At 34.6% G+C, this 23,078-nt stretch overlaps 1 protein-coding gene across 14 annotated transcripts in view; it reads left to right on the forward strand.

The window, feature by feature from the left end:
• The window catches only part of Kcnc2 (potassium voltage-gated channel subfamily C member 2), a 186,183-nt gene that overhangs the window by 52,047 nt on the left and 111,058 nt on the right, over window positions 1–23,078 (forward strand). The window lies entirely within an intron of this gene.

The following is a 23,078-nucleotide window of genomic DNA, read 5'->3' on the forward strand; positions in this document are numbered from 1 at the left end:
AGACTTGGAATATGTAATTATAAAAATCTCTTTAGAAGATATGGTAGTTTAACCACCACTAATCAAATGGGAAATAGTAACCATATATATGAGCTGCTGTTTTAGATAGTTGAGCCCTTTCTAGTCTAATGAATGTTGCCTTCTAGCCAGACATTAGAAACTTGGCTTGAGAGTCTCAAATGCTTAGTCCAGGTTTGAAACAACTGGTGTGAGTAAGGAGTAGGCCTGAACCTCCTTCTGCATGATAATAAACCTTCGCTTATGTAGCGAGAGATCATATTAATTCACTTGGGTTCTGAATACAATAATCACTCAGACCACTGTCCTCAAAGCCATCTGTAGAATACTTCTTAAAAGTTTTACCTGAACTTCAGGGACCTTTATCGGGAGGAAAACAAACACCACAAGACTCTTTATAACTCAGTTATTTCTTAAAGGTGTTGCACCAATCTTTAGCTCTGCCCCTACCAAGGTCATATTTTTACCCTGTGCCTCTAGGACTTTTATGCAGGAGTCTTTAACCTTTGAGTCTGATTAGGACAAGACCAAATTAAATTTTGCTCAGTGTTGACTTTGTAAACTTGATTATATTCAAAGTCTCAAAGGCCTAAAATAAAATTCATGGAAGAAGATAACCCTGCTGTTAATAAAAAGCCTCTTGGATGGCCCTTGCCTTTGAAATGTAACTACCCAGATCCATTTTCAGATAAAGCTTCTCAGAAGGTTTTTTTTTGGGGGGAAAAAAAAAATCAAAGTAACTTTGTTGGCTGAAGCCTTGTTATGGTTTCCTCATTTCACAAGACCCTGTTTCCACTGCTTTAAAAGCCAGATTGATTTTTTTGAATAAATGTCATGGGAAATGTCATAGCCATGAAAAAACCTTGCTTTGGATTTCAAAGCACAGGCCCTTTGGTAGGGAACAACCAAAGATACACCCAATGTAAAGATAAGAGGAGGCTGTTGCTTTGCTTTTCCTATTAACTAAAAATGTGTGGCTGTTTCCTTTCTTTCCCTTGAAGCACATCTAAAAATATTATCTTCAGGGATTTAATGAAAGATTTCCAAATATACTTGTGGTTTTATTCTTATTAAAGTGGTCAGCAAAGCTGACATCTTTTTCCTTTCTTTCAAATTAGGTTAAAAATTAGGATCCATTGGTTCTGAAAATTAGGACTACATTTTTGTTGTTTTTACAAAGCAACAACATTGATTTTATTGCTGTTTTATTTCACAGCTTGAATTTTGGTGTACGACAGACTTATTCAGATAACAAATTAACGAACTAAATTATTGATAAAATTCGTTACTGAATACTATGAGAAAACGTAAATGACTCCAAATGTAAACTGTCCATGTAAGACCCATGGGATTCGATTCATGGTAAAGGTTTGCCAAATACAAATGCATCTTGAATCAGTGACCTGCCTGAATGAGAGATGACTTAAATGGACTTGACATCAATAAAGCTTCCTTGCCGTTTAATCTAATATTTCTAAGGGAAAATGTTTCCAGGGTAATAGGGTGAACCAAAGGTTTATTAAGTTTTAATTTTCCATTTAAAATGTCTTTTAAGTGCAAATGCAATTGTATTTCAGATTTGCAGCACAAAGTTCAAGCTCCCACATCAGAGACATATCCAGCTAACATCATCACGGTTAGTAGCATAGCAGGAAGTCTATAAAGCTCCCATCTCAAATTCCTTGTCTCTAAGCAATGGCTCACCTTTTTTTATTCTCTATCTTTTTCCATTACATGAGGAATTTTGATGGCTTTACATCACATGGGAATCAGCTGATTATAGAATGTTATTCAGGGACAAATAATGAAAAGCTGATTAAAATTGCTAAACTGTCCTCTTGATGTTTGCATGGGAAAAAGGAAATACATGGATAAAAATTTCCTGGACCGTGGGTATGTTAGAGATTAGATGAATCTAGAGGAAATAGTAAACTAAAAGACAAAGTAAGGGCTTTGTTTTCTGCTTTATCAAGAAGTTATGAGGTAGATTGTTGCTGGTTTAGCAGCTCAAGAGTGTCAAGGCCTAGGTTTCTATGAATATTTTTTTTCACCCTTTCCCTCCTAAGCACAAAATGACTGCTAGAGCTCTAGCCATGAGCTGACAGTTCAGGGAAGAGGAAGAACAAGGACTAAGGGTAATAAACAGAAAGGGCCAACCAACCAAAAAATGGAGACCTTGTCCATCAACTTCCCCTTCTTTCTCATTACCAAAATCATCCCTAGCTTTGAGACAGATAAAGAAAGGTAGAATTTTACTGTGTTTCAGCTGGGCGTATTGTTGTTCCTAATAAAACTGAAGTTCTCTTGTTGAGGAAGAAGGAAGAATCACTGTTTCAGGAAGCAACTGTCAGGCTTTGCATGAGGAACACTGGAACAGCACTTTGGATTGACCTTAGATCATGGAGGATTTTCAGTAAATATTTCTTGAAAGAAGTTGATACAATGGAAGAGTCAATATCTTATAGAATATTAGTTTCAGGTGTACCAATCACTGGCTCATGAACACATTCGTTGCTTTACTGGAAAATGATAATTTGATGACTTTATTTAGATGTGATAATGATATTCAAAAATTCTAAATTGGCTTGTAGGACTCAAACTATATTATAGAAATTATAGACTGTGGTTAAATAGGGGTATATTAGCTGTAATAGGTTGAACTTTCATTACATGCAAGACACTAGATCAAGTGATTTAGATCATTTACATTTTGCTTTACAGTAAACATTTAAGATAGGTATTATTTAAAAATGAGAACACTTATCTTAAGGTATTTCTTAAGATCACCTAGCTAAAAAAAAAAAATCAGAATTTGAATTTAATATCCAATGACTTTAGAGCAGAGCCAGAAGACTTTTTCTGTAATGGTCCAGATGGTAAATATTTCAGGTTGTGATAGTAAATATTTCAGGTTGTGAGAGCTAGACTCAGCTCTGCTTTTTAGCTTGAAAACAGCCATTGACATCATGTTGAAAAATGAGCAAGGCTGTGTTCTTAAAAAGAAATTATTTATGGACACTGAAGTTTGAGTTTCCTATCGTTCTTATGATATGAAATAATTTTATTTAACTTTTTTCTTAACCATCGAAAATGGGTAAACCATTCTAAGCTTATCTGTTTTACAAAGACTATAGATAGAGAGAGTCATATTTGGCCCCCCCCCCCCGGGTCACAGTTGCTGACTCTTGCTCTAATTCCTGTGTATTTGGCCCTGGTGTGACATCTAGCTACTGTGGATATATCAAGCTGATGTCCTGGATGTCAACATCTCCACACTCACAACCTCGGAGGAATGAATGTCTCTCTTTCTCCCTTGGTGATCTGAAATCAGACCATTAGAGAATTCTTTCTAAACATTGAAGCCCAACTTTCCTTAAAAAGCATTGCGCCACATCGTAGGTGCTTAATTAATTAATTAATTAATTGATTTTTGTTACAGCCCCTTGATGACAACATTTTCTTCCTTTTTAATGTAAGCAGCCCTGTTTCTTTGGAATTTCATGTTGTCCTCACTTGTAAATGACACCTACCTTGAAGCCTTATTGAAATAAAATGATAAGTTCTATCTAAAGTTGTTAGCCCAGTATTTGTGTCTCCCTAACCTCTCCTACTTTGCCTCAGTTTCTTGGGCAATGTCTAGATCATTACCTCATCCCCTGTCCTCTCCCTATGAATAATGTCTTGAGTTACTTACCTGCAGACTTAGCAAGCCTCTGAAGTCTCTGAAGTCAGTGGGCACATATAGCATGTGAATTTATATATAAGGTAAGATATAAACCCTTGCCAACAGAAAGTCAAATTATCATCATTTTTTCCTGATTTCCTAGCCATGAGCTCTGACTTTAAAGAAAAGGTGTGTTAATTTAGTTTGAGACTCCATCCTAAGTACATTCATGGCAGGGCGGATCTTGTTCTCTTGAATGATGACATGTTCATTTTTGTCTTACTTGTCCATAACTCTTGTTTAAAACTTGTTTTAATGCTAGCTTTTGGTGGTGGTGGTGATGGTGGTGAGGATCATTGCTAGTATTTGCTTTCTTTGTTTTAATTGCTTCCAAATCAGCTATTAAAGTAAAGAGCATTCGAAAAAATTTCTTCATTATAAGCACTACAGAATACAATTTCCTCATTTTATAGAACAAACTCCTAATCCAATCATGCATTTCTGGTTGTTACTGCAATATTCAATCCAAAATATGTAGACACGATAAAGAGGGGCATTTTACAGGGAGAAGGGGTTGAAGACAGCATTGGATTAAGCATTTTTCATTTTCCTTGAACTTGTTTAAGTATCTACCTGATAATAATTATGAATTTTTCTTCATGTTTAATAGATAGTTCAGCATATAGGTGAAAAATGTGTTAAAATGTGAAAGATACTTCTTAATGGAGCCAATAAATACAGAAACATAGAAACAAATTATAGTTTCCAAAATGTTCAGTGGAAAAAAAAAAGTCTTGCTTGGCAGTTACCATGTTGTAGCTATTGTAGAAAGCCACAGACTTTTTCTGTTATCTATTTATATGTGTTGTATTTAGTTTTATAGCACCAGTACCATATGATTTATGAAATGACATCAAATGAAAATAGCTTGGAATTATAAAAACTTCATGTGATTTTCCTCCCCTACTTTATTTGGGTGACCAGCTCACACATTTCATGACTCAAGACACACCATTGGCAGTCAGATTTCTTTTTTTAAAACATGATGGCATCTATCTATGCTACAGGAGCACCAGATGGTATTGGGGAGTTTAGTCAGTCTGATTTATTGTAGCTTATCTTCCGCATGGTGTAAATGCCAGTGATGAAGAGTCCTACCCGCCTGACATTTGCCGAAGTGTAAACTCCGCATGATGTGAGAGCTGGTGAACTTCTATGAGGGCATCAGGCTGGGAGCCTGACTGTGAGGACACAGGTGTGATCCCTGGGAATGAGAATTCTCAACCATGCCTCCCCAAACCTAGGTAGCTCACTCCAAAAGTACTAGTTTGGTCTAAAGAATTTTCTTTTAGATACCAGAATTTCAGATGATCCCATGTGAAACTTTCACAATCACTTCTCCTGATACAATGAATGTAGTAACTACATGTTTTGCTAAATTATTAAATACTGGGGACTAGAGGGACCCCAAGGAATCATCTCCTTCAATGTGCCCCATCCATGACAGATCCTTTACATGCATCTCTAAACAATATGGAGTTCAGTGTTGACCTTTTGTGGACTTGAAATAAATGGAAATGATACAGTATTTGACTTTATGATATTCTGAGAATTTTGTATTTTTGTTGTTGCTATATTTCCATTTTCTTCTGCCCCTGCCCTTAGTCTTTCTGAATAAATTATTTTCAAATTCATTTCTGTCTTAAATTTTGCAAGTTATAGGACCTATGGCAATTTTTTCATATGGTTGCTTTAGGCCATACAATACATATATTTCACTTGAGGATATAAATTATTATTCTTTTCTACAACATATTAAATACCTTGGAATCTTTAACTTAGTGATTATTCTAACCACTTATGAATGATTATTTTTCAGTGTTTTAATTCCACTCAATTTACCTCCCACCCCACACAAATATATAGTTAACCATCTTTAATACCAATTCATGCAAACAATGTGTATTTTGATTTACCCACATATTTACCAATAAGTTCTTATCATTCTTTTTTTACATATCGTATCTTAAATGTGAGATACTTTTTCTTAAGCCTGAAGATTTAAATGAAAATTTCCTTTAGTGAGACTCTTTTTTGGATATACTTTCTCAATTACTGCTTTTTAAAAAACGAGTTGACCTATTCACTACTGGAAAATAGAACCCTATGTCAACAATTATTTTCTTTTGGTTAACCAAGGAAACCATTCTATTTTGATTACTATTATTGTTCAGAAACCAGAAATAATAGTAATGACCCCTCTATTTTTGAAGATTGTCTATATTCGTTCTCTATTTTAAGATCTTCTATTCATTTTGACAATCCTTATTTTACTATAATATGCTCAAGAATGTATTTCTTTTTATTTATTTTGGTTCAGATTCATTGAGCTCCTTAGATCTGAGACTTGAGTCTTTTAACCCTTATCTTGAAAATGCATTTGGCATTATTTCTTTAAATAGCTCCCTCTTCTCTACTGGGGGGATTATTATTGTTAAAACTCAATTTGAGGTTCACAGTGACATTGGGTGCTTTCGAGACTTATAATCACAGGTGTATTAGACTTTCTTCCATTTCCTCTGTGTCAGTATTATTTTTTCATGTTTTCCTTTTCATTGACCCTTTGTATATATCTCAAATGTTTATTCTAAACTTCCTAATTTTCTCTTAGAGTAACATGTTTAGTCAATCCTTCAAATGCATTTTAATAATTATTACATTTTTTATTTCTATAAGTTCTATTTGTTCTTTTTCAAATATGTTTGTTTCTGGTAATATCAAGCATTGCTTAGAGATTTAATTATTTTAAATATATTAAAAGCATTAAATAATCATGAGGTAATCCCAATAGTTGTTGTATATTTTAATTTTTTTGCATTATCTAAAATCTGTCTCTCTCTTTTTCTGCATCCGACATACAGACACTCACAGACACCCACACAGACACATTCCTGCCTGTCTCTATACCACATTATGCTGGTTATTACTGATGATAGCTTGGTTTTCATTCAGGCTGTAAATTTTAACTGTGAGCTACCATTTCCCTTGGAATTTTCATGTGTGGGAAGTCAGTTTTGAAGCTGACCTCTTTCAGTGAGGATTTGCATTTGCTTTTTCAGGTCGACCTTAGCTTAAATTCTCTAGATCAGGACTCAGAGACTGCAAGTAGCATAAATCCTGACATGCAAACCGGTGAGCAGGCTAGGTTGTGGTCACGGATTCTCGGGGAAGAATTTTATTTTTATCTTTACCCACAAGGGTCTAGACAGTTATGTTTGCTTGATGTACCTTTCCAAATGAAAGAGTTTATTTCTACTTTACTTAATCTTCTGTGCAAGGTTTTCCTGTTAGTGTCCAATTATCAGAGTGGAAGCACAAAGTCTTTTGGCTTCAGGCAAAAACTGTCAAGGTAAAAATAATCTTTGGTACTCACTCATTTCCCTGAGTTCGTACAGGACATTTAATCCACCATAAAGGTGGAAATAGGTATCTTGAATGTTGATTTAAGAATTATAAGTGCATAGAAAACTGCATCAATCTCTAAATTTTACTGTGAGGTTTTGCAGGTCATGTTTCATATAGCTGAGTTTCTTATGGTATGCATTTTATCCTTGCAACCAGAGAAGACAAATATAGTAAATAAAGTATTTTTGTTCTTTAGAAATGCATTACTTATTAAAATAATGTATAAATACTCAAAGGTTATTTATATTAAATATGACTGCAATATCCTGATTAGAGTAATGTGTCCATGTATCATTTTCTTTCTGAAGGCTTTTTCATAGTATATGCATATATATATGTTTGGATATTTTTGTTTTGATGGAACTCACAGTCTATAAGTGGATGACCATGCAGTTACCTAAGTACAGTATAATCCTGAAACATTGATAGTGCTTAGAGGAAAGATCAATTTAATCTGCCTGTAGGAGTCAAGGAACTCTTGAGAGTGGTCTGGACATTTGTCCTTCAACAGGCATTCTCCCAAGTGAATTAATTTGGGATGATGAATATAATGGTTCTGGCTTGGAGACCAAACCTTGTCAAGGCATGACAGTATGATACATGTTATAGAACTATAAGTTCACTATTAATACAATGTACAACTTGTTAGTGTGGACAGTAAGGGTAGAGTGAAAAGTGGAGTAAACTGTTAAACAAAGGTTATTGAGGTTATGTTGTCTTAGTCATTTTCAGTTGTCAAGACTGAGTAGGCTTCTGAATTTTTCAGTAATAAATGTGATGGCTTTGTGTTCTACGAGTAAGCAAAACTAGCGTTAGTAATATGCATTTAGTGAAAGTGAGATTTAGTAGACTCTGGCAGTTTATGTTAGATTTTGTTGCCATAAAATGAGTTCAGGTCAGAAAGGTAACAAGTAATGGCTGATATTAAGATGGCAAAGAGTGTTATACACTTTGAAAATTAGAAAGTGTGTGCCCAATCTGAGGATATTCAAATTTAGTATTTTAAAAGCACTCATTGTTGGTTGAATAAAACTAGATCCTTTATTGCAGTCCAAGATTTGAGTAAGAATGTGTTTGGTATTTCTAAGACCAAATTTAATGATTATATATATGCATTATGATTTATTATTCTGCTTTTTTATTATCAGATAACTATGATTGTTGTTATTTTTGTTGTTTTTCCTAAGCAGGCAATTACAATGTCTTTTACTGATACTCTAAGTTCTGGGACACAGTTCAAAACATAAATGAAAACAAACATTGGCTGTTTAATTTATAAATGTGAACCACTAATGATAATTAAAGAGATTTAATAAGAGATTTGAACTAGGATATCTATGGGCAGACGTGTCACATTTACTAATTGTCCATTAGTGTGGCTTATTAGAAGACTGGCAAAGTAAACTTTCTACCACAGGTAAAGGTTCCAGTGAACCTAAAACTTATCACACAATAATGTAGATTTTCTTGGTTTTCATTATGTTAATGGGATATTTTTTGAGGGAAATCAATTATCTGATTTTTAAAAGGCTAAGATATGAGAGATGATTAATATTTAGTCTTGATTTATGGATGAAAATTTGTGGGCACAGGATTCTTAACTTTTTGCCCATAAAAAGAAATAGCAAATGTCAAAAACCTACAAAATAAATTGTATATTTGAAATACACACACATGCATACATAGAGTTCCTATATACTTTTTTTCTGTACTGTTATCTTTTCTAGTGACTGAATTAAGAAAATTCCTTGACTTACTGAGAGTTGGCCATTCATTACTTATCTTTTGCATTGTTATACTCTAGTAGATAAGGATAGAATGATATCAATTTTCAGTTTCTGCCAAGATTCTTTTTTGTTGTTGTTGTTGTTGTTTTTGATCACATTAGTCATCAAAAGATGTTAACATTTATTTGCATAATGAAATGCAATGTGACCCAAGGCATGTAAGAAATAATGCCATCTTTAAAATATGCTTTCATTGTTACATGGGGGAAATCCTCACAATGTTGGGTTGGAATTGAGACCAAATGATACTAACAACTTCTGTTAGTACTGAATTGGGCATGTTGACTAGTTCTTTACTTCCTAGATACATATTAGGGGATATCAAGTCGAAAAAAGTTTTGATATTCTTTGAAGAAATTAGGTCAAAGTTTGCAGAGTAACTAAAACTCCAGCAACGATTGGCAATGAGCATTTCATTATGTTTTCAGTAAAAGCAAACAAAAAAGGAAGAATATTTTACCACAAAATACAACATAAATACACATTATTTTTCATTTTAATCTTCCAAAAGGAAATATTGATATACTATAGTAAAAAAATTAGGTTTTTTTATTCAAATGACTTAAGTCAAAAGGCAAAAATAATAATAGTAATGTATATAGAAGAAAAAAAAACAAAATGAAACACTTGTTCTCTATCAGCTATATAATTAGCAGCAGGCTGGCCTCTGTCCGTTTGGGTGGAGATGATCCCAATTACTTTTTTACTAGTCATGAAAAGGATAAAATTTGGATTTTGTCAAATTTGCATGTGACAATGAGTCATAGATTTGTATTTCTTGGAGGATATTGTGCCACCTCTGAAAAAATGTTATTTTCTTTTTAGTGAGAAATAATACCTTTAGGTATTTATGAAGTTCAGTGTGATGTTTTAACATATTTACATTGTGGGAGAAGAAGACAACGAAGGGGGAGATGTGCTGTCTTATTTACAACCAGGATGCTATAGATATTTTTAGTTTTTCCTTTTTAATTGATACATAATATTTGTACATATTTATGGAGTACAATGTAATAACTCAATACATGTACGCAAGGTGTAATGATCAAATCAGGGTGGTTAGAATTTCCATCTCTGCCAACATTTTCATATTTTTAGGCTGGGAACTTTTGACTCTTCTATTATTTTAAAGAATGCTAAGGATTCTTGATCAGTACCATGTTTTTCACCAGATTTTTTCTTTGCTGTAGTGGGGATTGAACCCAGGAGAATTCTATTTCTGGATTACATCCTCAGCCCTCACACCCAACTTTTGAAAATATGTTTTATTTTGATAAAATATCTTAGTTGCTGAGGCTGTCCTCCAACTTGCAATCCTCTTGCCTGAGACTTCTGAATTTCTAGGATTACAGGAGTGTGTCACTGTACCTGACATTTTTTTTTCCAATCAATTTTTTAAACTACAGATAAAGTTTTTCTAATTTTTGTGTTTATAATGAAATCCAAGCTCCTAAGTCTGGTGTTTACAGGTTGGATTATATATTTTTTTATATTTATCCTTCAAATCCTAAACTTTGGATGTTGCTCTAGAAATATCTTCCCCATTACAAACTGCTGTATATTGTGGTTATCTGAAAATGAGGTTACTTTGGTCTTTTCTTGGCTGGAGTTCGGAGTTTGAAATGTTTGAATGTGGTGAAGTAAGCTCTAGGCTCTTACTGTTCCCCTGGAGACTAGGCTTGGGGTCTTGATCAGTCCACGGATCATGGCTATTCTCTCTGTTCAGGCTCTTTCAGCTTACAGGAATGAATTTATTTTCTTTCCCATCTATTCAACTTTTGCCTAAAATTTTAAGCCCAACGTTAACTTCATAAGCATTTTTTTCATCACTGTAGATGCAAATTCTTTTCTAGGATGAATATAGCTTTTATTCCTTATTTTCATCTTTTAGAACCTATCATTTCTTGAGTTATTTTAATTTTGTTTTCATGTGAAATGACTTTAAATCAATTAGATCATAGCCTAGTTTAGTGAAAGACATAACCTTTCTTATGAATAGTAAAACAGTACAATTTTAAGAAAATCCTATTTGGATAGTGATCAGAGTGGTACGGGAATTATAGATTAATGTGAGATAGATTTTTTTCTTTCCTATGAAAAATATTTTTTCTCCCCATTTATTGAGTTCATTTTTAAAAACTATTTTAAAGTTTAATGTTTTTCACTGTGTCTTGCACACGCTTTATTTATCCCTTAGGTGCCACATTGTGTTCAATGCTATTATTGACAAAAGTATAATTTTTATTTAAAAATATTAAAATAAAAATTAACATTTAATTTTTAGAGAGTTGTTATGAATTTTCAAGTATTGAGAGTATAGTCAGCAAACTTGCTGAACTATTACATCTACAGTTGTGTGGATTTTCTTAGTATAAAATCTTTCTGTAAATAATCCTTTTTCCTTTTTAACACTTTGTACTTTTTATTTTGTTTGTACGACGTTCTCGTCTCTCTTGCTCAGAACACAGCACACCATGCACAGAGACAGTGGAAACTGTTTTCTAGGGAAATATAAATTAAGCCACTTAGTGGCTCTGTTGCATATACATCAAAACCAGTTAATGCGTTCATGATGATAATCATTGGCAAGATGTTGGTGGAAGTGAAAATTATTACAATTGCTACACGGGATTAATGGATCAATATTTACTGAAGGGAAGGGGTACATAGCCTGTGAATTAATAGCTGTTTCTAGGGATTTATCCTTGAAATACATTAGGCACTTGCAGAAGCCTGGTAATCGTTTTGCTCATCAAAAGATGTGTCATTTATATCCATTTATAAAGTCGCATGAAACTATCATATAAATTCTATCTCTTTTTTTGTGGGCATATCTATAAGTTAAAAATCCCTGCATAGGAAAGAAAATACATCTATTACAAGATAGTGATTATCTCTGGTGAGAAAGGAAAAACCAGTGAGACAGCAAGACTTTAGCTATAGCTGTAATGTGTTATTTCTTAAACAAACTACACCACCACAACCAAAGACTTGAAAGAAATATAATACAATATTATTATACATTAATTTTGGATGGGCCCTTAAGTGTTCCTTATACTCTATTAGGTATTTTCCTATATTCTTGAAATATTTCACATTTAAGTCCCATCCCCCACAAAAGTCCTTAGAACACATATATTGTACTGTTTACCAGAAAATGTAATGGCTGTAGGTGCTTATTTCTGTGGAAGGGATCCAGAGCTTTTACTAAGCAAGACAGCCCAACCCTTGCAGCCTGAGAATGAGAAGATTGAGGTGGGCAGGCATATGGTGTGGTTCTGGATTTGCAATTGGATCGCAGCTAAAGGCTTTAGCTTTCTGGTTCAGTAATTTTTCCACTACAAACACTTTGAAGATGGGAACTTTTCAATGGATTTGCATGAATTCTGTGGTGCACTTTTGTAAATAGCCTTTCCCTTGACTCTCTCATCCGTAGTAGTGTAGGCTTAATGGGACTGGAGTTGGCAAGGAGCTGTGGGCACAGTTTTAGAAAATAGAGAGACACTACTTGCTGGATCTTGGTGATGTGGTGTTTATGTTGAAAGGAGGAGGCCATTCACCAGGGATATTTTGCAATTGAAACACCAGCTGGACTTTGAGGGTCCAAAGAAGTCTATAAAGTACTGACAGGGCTTAAGTATTTATGAAATAGTCTATGTAAGAATAAGGACAGGTTAAATTGGTGAGGGAACTGTGCAGTGTCTTCTCAGTGTGTTGTAAAAATATGTTTTGCAATTATAGTAGCCCTAATTCTTCACAGTCCATCACTGTCTAATAAATTAACAAATAAGATACTAATGTACTGGTGGGACAATATTTTACCCATTCACTGAATCTATCTGCTTTACCACAACAATGCAAATGCAGGATGATTGCTACTGTGTTGCATTTTAAAGATATTTAATGATATTATCTATGTCTTTCAATAATTTGTATTTCAGAATATTTAATGCCCCATAGATACTTCTGACAGACTCATTTAAAAAGAAGATGATAATTTTTTTAAATACATCATGGTTAACTCTCATCAAGCAATATACTTGATGAATCTGTCTTCGTACAATAAAATTTATGTTCTGCTTTTCTTCCCTTTCAGAGACAAGTGAGACTATTATGATTACTAATACAGTGTCAGTCATATAAAGTGAGTATTCACCAGGAATTGCAATGTTTTCTTAGGCAATCTTTACTCCCACACAATGATTCTTTACCTTCTGCATGTCATTTTTATTAGCAGATGAAGAGTATGCCTCTAATGCATTTTTAAAATATTGCTGACACTTAAATTAGTTTTATATGTCTGGTTAAAACTCCTATCAAAACATACCATACATAATAAGAGTTTTTGAGCTTACAGAAGATTTTGTGGAAAGGTTCTGCTATTATTTTTGCCGATGGAAACAAAAATCAAGGTGAAAAATAGATGGAGTTATTGGATGCTTTTTGTTAAAAAGATGAAATCATGAAGAACAAATGTGAGTACCAAGGACCAGATGGCAGTGAGGAATTCCAGGTCAGAAGATCAGGCACTTCTATTAAAATCTTTTTCCTCTGGTGAAGTTCAAGGAGAGCTTAGGATCAAGGACAGGGTCTGTTACTCCAAGAACAGGAATGTAGGGCTCGAGTTTGAAAATAAGACCATAAGAAGTCAGTCTTCAGAAGCAGCAGGTAGCTACAACCACATCCAGATCAGTGACCAAACCTAGTGTTTCCCTGTCACTTGCCCTAGCTGAGGGAGAAAGTGCTACTGCATGGAAGTTCTTGATGGCAGATTGTCTTCAGAGAGGGTGGCAGCAGCAGATATGAGGGTCTGTTCATAGAGTGGATTTTCAGAGGCAAAAAAAAAAAAAAAATCTGTGTCTGGCTGGGCACTAGAGTATAAGGTGTGAGACATAAGAGCAGGAGAACAGATCAAGGACAAGTCACTTGAGTCGCAACAAATTACTTGGAGGTCACCTAGACCCATTCCTTCACTTTATAGATGAGGGAGCTGAAGCCTATGGAGGCTTTAATTGTACAAGAAGTTGCTTGACTCTTTTGGAATTAGATCTTGGTTCTGCTGACCTCCAGGATAATAGTCTTTTAATATCACCATTTCTGTTGGCCTCTGAGGCTGACCCATCATGAAGCACTTTGTACAAGCTCTCAGATTCCAGAATTAGGGAGGGGCCAAAAGTTATAGTACTTTAACCCCAATTAATACTATAGCTTTTAAAGTAAAATGAGTGCAATGGCTATTTTAGTAGCTAAACACTTTTTCTGCTCTGTGCTCCCTTCCTTTAAACTTGTGACTGTCCTAAAGTGTTACTGTGTGACTTCTCTGCTTGACTGGTCAGAAAAGACAGACCAGCCTCTATGTGGTTGTTTTGGGATGTTTGCCTTTTGAATTCAGCTACTATGCCAGGAGGAAGTCCAAGCAGTCCTTGGAGGGGCTCACAAGGAGAGGGTGAAGGACCCTAGCCAATCCTTGGCTGACTCCCAGCTGAGAGTCTGAACTGATTTTCAACTGTGAGTGGACCATCATGAAAGTGGATTCTCGTGTCCACTTAAACCTCCAGCAGCTGACGCCACATGGAGCAGAAAGACCTGTTTCTCTCCAAACTGAGGTCCGTGAGCAAAATAAATGACTGTTGTTTTAAGTCACCAAGTTTAGGATGTGAATTGTCATGTTAGAGAGTGCTTATTAAGTGGTAGTTGATCAGTGAGAGCATGTATTCAGGGCTTTATAAGTTGTGTAGTATACAGGTTTTGTTGTACTAAATAGTTTAACCACAACAACAAAAAAATACCATTCACACATTTGGCACTTTCTGGGATTACAGTTGACTTGCTAGCTTTTTGTTTCACTCTGACGTCAGATTGTCATCTTAGGTTCAAGTCTTTTTTTTTTTTTTTTTTGAGAGAGAGAGAGAGAATTTTAAAAATATTTTATTTTTTATTTTTTGGTGGAGACAACATCTTTATTTTTTTTTACTTTTACGTGGTGTTGTGGATTGAGCCCAGTGCCCCGTGCATGCCAGGCAAGCGCGTTACCGCTTGAGCCACAACCCCAGCCCAGGTTCAAGTCTTTGATCTGCTATTTATGGTGAGATTTTAAAACAAGATCTTTAAGCTACAGTTTCCTCATCTACAACATAGGGGCCAAAACTCCCTTACAGGATTTTTTGATGGAGGTTGTACAGGATGTTCATTAAAAAGTTAGGTACTCAGCTTCTAGAGTGTGACCCGGAATTTGAATTCAGTCATCCACAGTGCAACTGCATAGCCTTAAGCAAGTTACTCAACTTTTCTAAAACTGAATTTTCTCCAACTGGATATTTTTAAATATGATGTAGGCAAAGGTTTGATAGATGGCTATATATTATGGTTTGCCTTCTCATAACATGCTGGAGAAGCCACGTGGAGAAGAACAGAACTGCTCTGAACATCAGCCCCAGTTTATCATCAGACATGCCAGTGAGACCCTTGTGGACCATCCAAGCCCATTAGATTCACCTGAGGAGTGACCACAAGAGAGACCATTAGAACTTCTCAGCTAACTATAGTCCAAATTGTAGAATTCTGAGTTAATATGTGATTTTTATTCAGACTCTTACATTTTAGGATAGTTTCTTTGGTAGCAATAGATAACATGTATTTTCATTGACCACCCCCTACCATCATCAATCTTGTGAATCATTTAAGGAGGATACTGGGATCTCAGTTTTGCCTATGAGGAATCTATAGCTCAAATATGCTTCTAATTTTTCTTTTACTATGGTACTTCATTCATCAGCAGGTTTAGAAGAAAAAAAAAATCTAAAAATCGTAATTTCACAAGATGCTCCAGGAATTCAGAAAAACTTCTAAGTAAAAGTATGACTCATCTTTCCTGAGTCAAATATTATTTTATTTTATAGTTGAAGAGATAGCTTTGACATATGTCTTCTAAGACTTTGATGCAGAAGAATTATAACAGTCACCACCAGAAAACATACTTAGAGGAAGAGCAGAAAGACAGAGTGTGGGTAATATTTAGGAATATGAAACAACAGTTATAATTGAAGTAAAGTCATGCAAAAATGGTTTGTGTGAGAAAACTTTGCACTCAAGTGTGAGCTCCTTTTAAAAGAAGAATTCGTATCCTCTCTCCTGGTTGCCACAAAGCTTCCACCTGCTGCAGCTTTCAAGACAGCGTTGCTCACTGCTCTCCCAGCCAGTGAGGAAGAGCTAAAATTTGGGTTCATGTTTTATTCTTTTTCATTTCACTTCCAAGGCATGGCCTTATTATTTTATCTGGGCCAACTTGGATGCTTGAAATGAATGCTTTATTGTGTGGCAGAATGAAGCGAAGTGAGTTGGTTATTTTAATTCTAAAGAGAACAGAGGCAGTCACATGGATCTCAAAAAAGTAGACAGTAACTAATGTGATTTATCAGGTCCCTGAGGTCTCTAGGACTTCACTGGAGACTGCTTTCTTTGCTTCGATTTTTCTCAGGTGAGTGGCCTTCTTGAACTGGTATTCTATTTTCTTAAAAGAACAAGCATTTTTGATGTCTTAAAGCCTCTTTTGGATATCTTGTTCAGAGCCAACTCAATAGAAACAATAACAACATCTTGTTCTTAAACTTTAGTGTGCATTTGATCAACTTGGGAGCCTATTAAAATATAGACTCTTGCTGAGTGTGGTGGCACATCCCAGGGGCTCAGGAGGCTGAGGCAGGAAGATCATAAGTTCAAAGCCAGCCTCAGCAACTAAATAAAAATAACAAAAAAGGGCTGGGGGTTTGGCTCAGTGCTTAAGCACTCCTGGATTCACTTCCCTGTAGATATACACATATAGACTCTTGCTTTCCTGGGGTCTCCAAGAATCTGTTTTTTCTTTCAATATATATTTTACACAAGTAGCCAAGTGGTTCTGAAAGAGGTGGCCTAAATTTATACCTTGTAACCTCCGGCCTATTTATACTGTCATTCTCCTCTTCCACATGGGATTGTTAATTCACATATATGTATAAAAGATATTTTAAGACCAAAGTTAAAGTCAGTGAGAACAATTAGTGGTGGAGTATTTTGTGGGTACAAGACAAATGAATGAGTCTGTTTACAGTAGTCTTTTCACCTTTCCTAAAAGCAAAATACAACATCAAGAAATTCAGAGTTGCTATGCTGAAGAAATAAGAAATACTCCAGAGATTTAACTAGTAAGTCAACCTTAGTCCCAGAAAGTGTGAATGTGCAAATGGGAATTTTTTGGCTCAACTATTTCACAGATTTGTCATTCACAGGTTGAAAATTAATTTTGGAAAGAAAATATTACAATTAAACCTGTGTGTATTATTTAAAAAACAGAATTATCGGGAGTCTGTTAATGTCAATACCCCTGAGTCAGTCAACCCTAAGGCACACCATGTGTGACAGGTGATTAACGACAGCCCTTCTAAACAGCCACTATGTTCCCACAGTGGGCTTTCAGTGGTGTTCAGAATCTTGATGAATCAGATTTTTCTCTTTAGGAAAACAAACTCAATTCTGTATTTTTTTGGTTGTTGTTTTTGAAATTTTGACTGAAATAAAATGTACACTGCTAGAAAGCACACTTTTATGTATTAAGATCAAATCAGAGGTTTTGGTACTTTGTTCCTTCCAAGTCTGAAGTCTCTAGAATATGTGATGGTCATTAATATTTGTTGGAAGTGGGAAATAAGGAAGGGAATTTAATTTGACTTTATGTCTTATTTATATCCTTTTTTGGTCTCAGATGTCATATTGACTCTAAAGTTTTCCTCACTCAGACATATGGATGATCTGTTTTGAAATATTTAATCATTAAGATCCACATAAATACAGTTATTTGAGAGAAAATATTTACTACTCCTATTATTAATGGATGTGATTATGTCATCAAGTTTCTTCCATCTTGTTTTTTCATAACATACAGCATAATTTCATAACTATCATAATTAGTCCATTTCTTCTTTGGTTTGACAAAGAATTTTATTATAAAAGATATATTACAGGTAGACTTATAAAAAGTCTTTATATGTACATATATATGTTTATATATATATATATACACACACACACATACATACATATATATTAGTTAAAATATATGTATCAGTACATTATATGAAATTTTCTAAGAGATATTTGCAGAGTATTATGCAAAAAGAATTGAAGATGAAATCCTTGAGGAATTGGTTTTCATAAGCAAAAACAAAAAAATCACTGACAGAGATTTAAAAGAAACAATCAAGTGGGAGAGAGTGAGTGATGCAGTTGTTTGAGAGCCAAAGAGAAGGGGGAGAAAAAAAAGAAGCCCTAAAACTGATTTAGCAAGTGTTGATCACGTGACCTCAGCAAAGCAATTTTCAGGAGAAACTACTTGTAAGTGGGTTGAAGAAAGGTTAGGAGAGGAGAGATTGGAAGATTTGCTACAGTGGCTGTATTTACAGGTTTGATGGATAAGGAAAGAGGAGATAAAGTCAGGGTGCCTGGAAATGCTCTGGTGGGAGCATTCAGAATAAAGCAAAGACCGCTTAATTGTAAAGAATGGGAGAGACCTGGGTTTAACTGTAGGCTGCAGAGCAGGTGAGATGGGACAGAAAGGTTGAATATGTAGAAGAAAGAAAACTAATAGATGGAGTGGAGTCTGGATGATATGAGAGACTTTGCATTGTGTGTTTAAATTGAAGGATTAATTTTAACTGGAAGGGCACCTTTGCTCTGAAATTAGAGAAAAGGAGTAGAGGGTAAGTGTGATGTACAGGAAGAAATACTCTTAACTCTTCTTCAATAGATTACAAACCTGTCAAAGAAAGAGAGCACCTTAAATTAGAGGATGGTCATGTTCGGGGTTCATGTAAGGTGACAAATACACCACACGATTGGTGACTGGAGATGGAACTTATAATGAAACTATTATTCTAAAGAGCTAAGAGAACCATTGATCTGAAGGAATAAGTGGGCAGAGAATTACATCCATTGCTATAGTCACCAATTCTGTAAGGTGTGAAGGAGAGAGAGGAGGCCATTAGTCAGAGAACTAATATAGAATGCTCTTACATTTCTCTAAGTTTCATAATAAAATTTCATTAGAAAGTCTGCAATGACAGAACTGTTATTATAACATAAATATTATATACTGATTTGTAAAATCCCTCTTGGACTAAAAACATTTATTTTCAAAAGTAGAGTTTGGATATAGGCATTTATTTAACTGTCTGTTTCTCTTATTTTATCTAGAAAGAACTTAAGGGCAATATTAAGAAAGTTGTCTATTGAGTCTTCATGTAGGAAATGTTTAAATCTGTGATTGACACAACACAGAACAGCCCTATAACAAACAGGGACACATTACTTTAACTACCATCATTATCACATCCACACACAGCTGTGAATACATAATGGTCAGGGATTCAGAAGTGGGTTTTTTTCTTTTTTTTTTTTCTTAAACTTTTTGCCAGAAACAAACACCTGGAATGTTGCCTAATGAACTAAGCTATTTTCCATCTGTTTTGTCCTGAACTGATTTCCATTTGCTGTGAAACTGTGGATAAGGATTATGAAGGGAACAGGAATTTGTACCCTAAGTCATAAGAATCAATAAAATCTTGGCTTAGTGACTTGGGCTATATAACATTTGAGAGTATAAATAGGAAAATATTTTGTATTTATTTAGAGTAAAATTATATCATATTGGTCATAAATGAATTTACTAAAAGTCATTCTTTTTTATGAATGTAATTATAATCATTTAATTAAACTAACTAGGGAGAGCTCTAGCTTGAATTAGAATTCTGGAACATTTAAAGCAAATATGATTTTTTTTACTTGCAAATGTACATTGCATTGCATATTATGCTAAAACTGTTTTTAAGAGTAGGCTTTAGCAGTATGGGGATTCCTTGGAAAGATGGGTATGGAACCACCATTTGACCCAGCTAATTCCTCTTCTCGGTCTAAACCCAGAGGACTTAAAAATAGCATACTACAGGGACACAGCCACATCAATTTGTTTATAGCAGTACAATTCACAATAGCTAGACTGTGGAGCCAACCTAGATGCCCTTTAATGGATGAATGGATAAAAAAAATGTGGCATTTATACACAATGGAATATTACTCAGCAATAAAAAATAACAAGATCATGGCATTTGCAGGGAAATGGATGGCATTAGAGCGGATTATGCTAAGTGAAGTTAGCCAATCCCAAAAAACAAATGCCGAATGTCTTCTCTGATGTAAGGGGGGTGACACAAAATGGGATAGGGAGGAAGAGCATGAGAAGAAGACTACCTCTAGATAGGGAAGAGAGGTGGGAGGGAAAAGGAAGGGAGAAAGGGAATTGCATGGAAGATGGAAGGAGACCTCATGGTTATACAGAATACATGTATGAAGATGTGAGAAAAAAAAGAATTGTGTGACCTTAGATTGGGTAGAAAGAAGTGATGGGAAGGGAGGGGAGGAGAAGGGGGGAAAGGAAGGACAGTAGAATGAAATAGACATTATTATTGCTGTGTGTATATACGTGACTACATGACCAAAGTGATTCTGCAACCTATACGCTCAGAATAATGAGAAATTATATCCCATCTGATTCAAATGTATGATATGTCAAGGTCATTGTACTGTCATGTGTAACTCATTAAAACAAATTTAAAAAAGAGTAGGTTTTAGGAAACCTTATTATACATATAATTATATAATTAATTATCTGTGAATAGATGTTTCTAGAAGGGCTGAAAACAACTGCTTTAAAAGAGTCTCAAATCTTATTGCTTTGCAGAATGTAACATTTGAAAAAGAGAATAATAGAATATGAAAAGAGAATAATAGAATAATAACGTTCTCTTTCCCTTGGTAGATCTGTAGATGTTGGGGCCAGTAACATTACTATAAAAATTAGTGGTACGTAAAAACATCTTCCAACACTTAGACATTTAAGCACTTCCAAGTCATAACAAAGACTGTCATGCCTATTTTTCTGTGATCCCAACATCACATTAAAAGGAACAATTTATGTTCAGTTGAACCGTATTATTCTCGTTTTGGTGAATCCAGACATACCTTCTGTGCTGCAAAGAAGCCTGTGTGTCTCCATATTATTCATCGGCCTTCATGGTGTGAGTAGAAAATGCAACATAATTATATCTTTGGAGTATGAAATTACTTTATTAGGCATGCATTCACTTAATATCATCATAGGCAGTTCATTATGCTTTAATTTTAACTATACAAATTTAAATGGATAATGACTGACCTGTGAAGTGACTCTAACAATGGCCCAGGTACATTTTAATCACCTTCAGAGACAATAATAGACAGACTACTTTTAATTTGTGTGACATGGTTCAGGTTTTTATACATATTTCATTTCATTATACACTTTTGAGGAATACAAGATAACTTTTAATCAACACCCTCTGATAGGCACTATGACATCTTATTCCACCAATGATCACTTTTGCTTATTCCCACTATTTTGTTTGAAGCAAGAACCTTGTCTATTTCATTACTCCATTGCTATGGTATAGTTTCTTGCATAAGTAAGTGTTGTATAATACTTATTTGATGAATTAAATTTTTGTCTTATCCAAAAATTAGTACAGAAAAATCAAAATACTTTTAAGTTTATCTAGAAGCAGAACCAGAATCCATTTCTTTTATTTTGTGTCCTATGTACTTCCTTTCTCACTGGACAATTTCCCCCACTGTCTAACTTTCAAAGAGTGCCTTCAATGCTAACTAAATTTCCAGGTGGACCTTAATAACTGGTCTTTAATTGATGAAAAACTCTTACAAAGAAAGTAGGTAGAGGTATTTAGTTAGTCATCTCAACTGAAGGAAAACTAAAGGAAGGTATCGAATTCTACATTAGAAATATGAATGGTTGTACGAGGAAGGTTTTCCTGCAAGTCTTAGGGTAAGTTTTAGAGTTGATTTTAAGGGCTTCTTGTAAATTTTCAACTCCTGGAAATCACTAGAAATTCAGTGGATGTTTACCTGCCCTGACTGATGGGGAAGTAATGCCACTGCTCCTCTATGAGTTTACAGATTACCCATACAAACGCTACTCAGTCATTATCAGGTACTCAGTTAAAATATTTTTCAGTTACACATTTCTCAATTTGTACTTTATCCAGTAGTCAGATCTTCAAGATATTTTCAAATATAAAAGATTTCTATTGAATAAAAATCTTTTCCTCATCTATAAAATGTGTCTGGATTACTTGATTTGAAATTGTTAGCTCTTATATAGTCTTTTTTTTTTTTTGCATTTCATTATTTATTTAGATGTTTAAGCTCTTGCACTGTGTTTTTACAAGCTGGTGAACATTGACAAATTATTTCTCCCACAGAACTATAACCACATATTCCCAGACAGTATAAACATATGGTTGAACTAACATTAATACACATCACCATTTTATCAATTACATAATAAAACAAACTTATCAAGTATCCAAATATTACGTTACACAGCTCAAAAGGCAGATAAAATATTAGATGCCTGCTCAATTCATTAGCAGAAACTCACTTTTTTTTTTTTTTTTTTGTAAGAGGTTGGGAATAAAAGAAAAAAATCACACTTCAAACTGAAAAAAAAAAAGAGTTGGTAAACAACTTCTGATGATTATGAAAAATATTTTAGAACTTTTATCATTAAGAATTGTTTTAGGGGCTGGGGATGTGGCTCAAGCAGTAGCGCGCTCGCCTAGCATGCGTGTGGCCCGGGTTCGATCCTCAGCAGCACCACATACCAACAAAGATGTTGTGTCCGCCGAGAACTAAGAAAAAATAAATAAATGTTAAAATTCTCTCTCTCTCTCTCTCTGTTCCCCTCTCTCTCACTCTCTCTTTAAAAAAAAAAGGATTGTTTTAGCTACAATAACAGAGCATCTCTAACTTTTAAAAAATATTTACTAAATTAAAGAGCATATATTCTACAGGTTCTGCATGAGACAAAGGCAACGTTTTACTAAAAATATTTAAGAGCCCCCTCCCCTTCTTTTTTTCAGGCTGGCCCTGTTAAATTGCTCCTCAGGGTGCAAACGTTAAATTAACTGTAAGGTTTTTTTTTGGTCTGGAGACTTAAAGACATGTGCTTCTATAAAAACTTAGGTTTTCAAAATGGTGGTTTCCCATAACAGCAAAAAATC

Source organism: Ictidomys tridecemlineatus, chromosome 6, assembly GCF_052094955.1.
Source record: "Ictidomys tridecemlineatus isolate mIctTri1 chromosome 6, mIctTri1.hap1, whole genome shotgun sequence".
Classification (NCBI taxonomy): Eukaryota; Metazoa; Chordata; class Mammalia; order Rodentia; family Sciuridae; genus Ictidomys; species Ictidomys tridecemlineatus.